The sequence below is a fragment of the Vipera berus genome (assembly GCF_964194415.1).
Source record: "Vipera berus genome assembly, chromosome: 2".
Lineage (NCBI taxonomy): Eukaryota > Metazoa > Chordata > Lepidosauria > Squamata > Viperidae > Vipera > Vipera berus.
Genome location: NC_138203.1, coordinates 143,724,413 through 143,729,646, shown reverse-complemented (window position 1 = coordinate 143,729,646; position 5,234 = coordinate 143,724,413).

Here is a 5,234-nt window from a genome sequence, read left to right as displayed (position 1 = left end):
GTCCCTGCTCAGAAGCTACTGGGTGGTAAGTCTCCTGTTTCCTCCCCGCCATTCCTCAGCAAATTTCAACTGCTGAATATGGTTTGCTTTGCTATCATCTACATACTCATTACATGCCCTATCCAAAATTACACTTCGGGGAAATGCTGAATACTCTGGTTATATTACTGATTCTTTGTTTTAAAAACAGTGTTTCTGAGTATTTGGATGTGTGGGTGCAGCCGTGTGTTTGCAAGCAGATTTGTGCATTTACACATCACATACCAGAATGGATCACATGCAAGGGATAGCTTACAGACCTCTTTTTTGACACTGCCCAGTCCAGATATTGGTTTGCAAATGTTGGATGGCATTTCTATGACAATGTTGTGTAGGCCGCATGCGTCTCTTTTCTTGCAACATTCTCAGCACAGAGGACGTACAACCCCTTGGGAGTAATGTAGCAATCTGTTGCAGAGCCCACTTTGATCCCCTTTGCCCAAAATTGAGTGACCTTGGGCTACATCCCCTGTAAGGTAGGAGAATGTGAAGCATATATACCATTCTGAGCATTTTAAACAAAAGGTGGAACAAATATCCCTTTCACTCTTATTTGCCAAGTAGGGATTCTGATATTTTCCACTGGGCACCTCAGTTGCGCCTGTAAAGTTGCTCACCGTAGATCTTTCCAAATGTTTCATTTGCAGTTTTCCACATATTTGAGGTAGATTTGGAGGTACCTTACTGGGTCTGACTGACCTTACCCAATTTGTGACCCAATTGCCAGAAAGCTTTTCACAGTACGTTGAGTTGAAACAGTAACTTCATTCCTGAGACACCCCACCCCCCCAGCTTAGTTGCATGTCGCCGTTGGTTGCCAAGTGAAATTCTTTCCATGGTGTGTATCATTGCACTGTGGAAACAATCATGCCTAACTGATCTTGATCCCCCAAAGGACATATGGTTGATTATGTGCCACATAGCATTTGTTTATTCGTAGCAACTACATAGATTTTCTCCATGATGATCTACTTCTAACCTGGTCTTTGAGGTCCCCCAATGGTGCACATATTGCCACTGTGCAGGTAATCCTCGACTTACAACCATTCATTTAGTGACTGTTTGAAGTTACGGTGGCACTGAAAAAAGTGGCCTATGATTGGTTTTCACACTTACATTGAAGCATCCCCACGGTCACATGATTAAAATTTGGGCACTTAACCACTGGCGTGTACTTACGACAGTTCAACTGTCCCAGGGTCATGTGATCACCATTTGTGACCTTCACAGCTGGCTTCCAGCAAGCAAAGACAATGGGAGAAGCCAGATACGCTTAAATGACCACATCATTCAATTTAACAAGTGATTCACTTAATGGTTGCAAAAAAAAGTTGTAAAATGGGTGAGAACTTACTTAACAACTGCCTTGCTTAACAACTGAAATTTTAGGTCCAGTTGCGGTCATAAGTCGAGCACTACCTGCAGCTCATCCACCTTTCTACTGACCATCCTAATCTGTTTCTTTCCACTTTTCCCAGCAACAGAGCTTTTTCATGAGAAGCATATCTTGGCATAACTTGTCCAAAGTAAGCTATCGTATTACTGGATGTCATAAAACGGCTAAGGATTTCTACATTTTCTCTGGAACTGGAAATTTGTTTTGGCAAATGCAAACATGATTGAAGTGGCTCTCCATTCCTCTCTCCTCCTCCCCCACCCCATCCCCAGCATCACTCTTGAAGCCACATGAAACTTCCATATCATGGTAACCATTACATATTATGAGTAGACAAGGACTTAGATTTGAAATACCGTCTCCGTACTGGCTTCTTACATTCCTTGCATTTCTTATAAGTCAGCAGAGTTGTCAAATCTGAAACATTTCTCTGGTTTGGCTGATGAACTCCCTGAATCATCAACTCAGGCTCAGAGAAAATGCTGGGCAACAACCAGAGACAGGATGTGCTGCAGGATGAAATATCTGTTGCTTTCGACAATCTGTGCATTCAGCAGGTGCACAAATGCAGTACAGTAGTGACTGATTCAAATACTAGGTAGTCCTCAACTTATAACTTATAGCAATTGAGCCCCACGTTTTTGCTACTAAGCGAGACAGGCGTTAAGTGAGTTTTGCCCCATTTTACAACCTTTCTTGCCTCAGTTGTTAAGTGAATCACTGCAGTTGTTAAGTTAGTAACATGGTTGTTAAGTGAATCTGGCTTCCACATTGATTTTGCTTGCCAGAAGGTCACAAAAGAGGATCCCATGACACTGCAACGGTCATAAATGTGAGTCAGTTAAGCGTCTGAATTTTGATGACATGACCATGGGGATGCTGCAGTAGTTGTTAAGTGTGAAAAATGGTCATAAGTCACTTTTTTCAGTGCCGTTGTAACTTCAGATGATCACTAAACTGTTGTAAGTTGAGGACTACCTGTAGAGGATGAGACAAAATATATGGGGAATTTCATACTGACGAAAAAAAATGTTTTCTAAAAAAATCAGCTTCACATGGTGGAAAATAGTTGTTGGAGAAAAAAATATGTACCTGTTTTGAAAGGCTAGCTGATTATAAGACTATTGTTTGCACAACAGACAATAATAAAAGGAGGGGAAAGAGAAAGAAATCAGGCTAATGAGCTATCCTGCCAATTCACTCCTTGTTATGCTTGGCTCAAAGTTTTAGCCGCCTGATGTCATCCAAACTCAGCTGCCACTGTTTAGGGTTACTGTAAACCTGATCATGCAGGAAATAACTTTTTTAGTCTGGGAAGAGGTTAATGCGTACTTACTTACTTACTTTTCTTTATTAATTAATTTATTATATTTCTGTGTTTCCACAATAATATGCCTTAAAGGAAATACAAAATAGGAGTATTGAAGGTCCACATTACGATAAGTTTCTGTACTAATTACAGATAGTTTTGTTACTTTATTTTTGCCATCTCTGTCTCTTGAGCAATAAGATGGTCTCACTTCCACAAAACATACAAGGTTGTCTAAAGAGGGTCCCTGTAGTCCATCCAGTTTACAGGTTTGTTTCTAAAGGGCTCAGGCACCTGCATAGCAACAGCCACCAGGGGGCGTTGGCCTGAACGGTTTTGGCGGGAAACCCAGTTTCGGCGGGAAACCTAGGGCCAACCCCATTGGCTGTCCGCTTACCTGGCTAGGTATTTAAGGAGGCCAGGTAACCCTCATCTCCCAGTTCGCTACCCCCCATCCAATAAAGAGCTGAACTCACACACCGGCTGGCGTCTCTTCCTTGCATCGGACCCACTACACTACAGTGGCGACCAAGGTGGGATTGCTGCCGACAAGGAGCTGAAGTCACCAGGGAGCGCTCTGCGAGCTGAAGGGAAAGGCATTTTCCTTCCTTCTCCCCCACGACCGCCAGCCGACCGGACCAGCCGACCGGACCACGCCAGTCACCGCATCCGCAACTGAGACCGCACACCGCACTGTGAGCGAGACCACACCAGCACCGCGATGGCAAGGGCCGGACAACCCCGCAAATTCGAAACCCGCCACCCTGAGACATGGGCCCGTTACCTGGCTCACGCCAAACTGTACATGCGGTTCAATCAGATCTCGGAGGACGGCGCGAAGGCAGCCGCCCTGCTCTGCATCGGGGGGCCAGCGCTCCTGGAGATCGCTGCGAACCTGTTCGCCCAGGAGACCATCAACACCATCGCGTACCGGGACCTCGTGGCCCGACTCAACGCCCATTTCAAGCCCCGGTGCTCCAAAGTGGCCGCGCGGTCCCAATTCGAGAAGAGGGACCAGCGCCCCGACGAGACCGGTGCCGAGTTCCTCGCCGCCCTCCGAGAAGCCGCCGTCGCCTGCAGGTTCTCGAACTTGGAGGAGCGGCTATGGGACCGGCTGATTTGCGGTCTACGCGACAGGCGGCTGCAAGAGTGCCTGTTCGAGAGAGAGGAGGTTTTGCTCCAGGAAGCCGAGGATGCCATCCTAGCTCACAAAGCGGCCTGTGGGGCCGTACAAGCATGCCAGGAAACCCAGACCGGGTAGCAGCCGAGACGGTTAGGCCACCACCACCACCATCATCATCATCTTCATCGCCATCATCACCAGCACACAGAGTTCTCAACGTGGGGGACCTGGTCTGGGCAAGGAACTACTGGGCAGGGCATCCATGGGTTCCAGGGACAGTGACTGAGATAACTGGACCCCTCTCCTACATCGTGGGGGTGGAGGGGGACAGACACATAAGGTGACACATCGACCAGCTCAGAGGAAGGGTCCCTGAGCGCACCACATACGCCCAACTGGAGAGCCACACCCCAGGAGAGGCCAGCCCAACCGGAAACAACACAGAGCAGGAACCAGAGGAGGAGGACCTCCTGAACCCAGCTCTATTCAACTCAGCAGAGAGGCCCCAGGAACCAGCTGTCCAAGCCCAGGGCCAGGCCACACCCAGACGGTCCACCCGCCCCCACAGGACACCTGCCTACCTGTCGGACTATATGTGCAAATGACCCCTACACAGTTGCATTGTTTTTTTTATTGACACACAGTGTATATAGTTATAGTTAGTGGCAAGTTGTTTCATTGTTATGTGGTTCTTCTCTAAGGGGGGAGGGGTGTTATGTATGCAGGCACCTGCATAGCAACAGCCACCAGGGGGCGTTGGCCTGAACGGTTTTGGCGGGAAACCCAGTTTCGGCGGGAAACCTAGGACCAACCCCATTGGCTGTCCGCTTACCTGGCTAGGTATTTAAGGAGGCCAGGTAACCCTCATCTCCCAGTTCGCTATCCCCCATCCAATAAAGAGCTGAACTCACACACCGGCTGGCGTCTCTTCCTTGCGTTGGACCCACTACACTACAGTATCAATTCATCTGATACATTTACTTAGGCCAGCCACTAAGTCAGGGAGTCTTCAAACTTGGCCCTTTTATGACTTGTGGACTTCAGCTCCCACAATTCCTCAGCCAGCGTGCCTGGCTGAGGAATTGTGGGAATTGAAGTCCACAAGTCATAAAAGGGCCAAGTTTGAAGACCCCTGCACTAAGTCTTTCTGAAAGTGAGGAAGTGGGGGAAAAAGTTTTTCATGTGGAGTGAAAGTTTACATGAGCAGCCAATCATCTTCCTGATTCAAGTATGTACTTGTATGTTGTATGTTGTTTACTAAGTTCTTGGCTCATCTCCTTTATTCAGTTCTGGTACTAATCAAACTTCTTGAAAGTCTCCTCTGCAAACAGTAAGACAACTGGATCTTGAAATACCTCTTAGAAGAA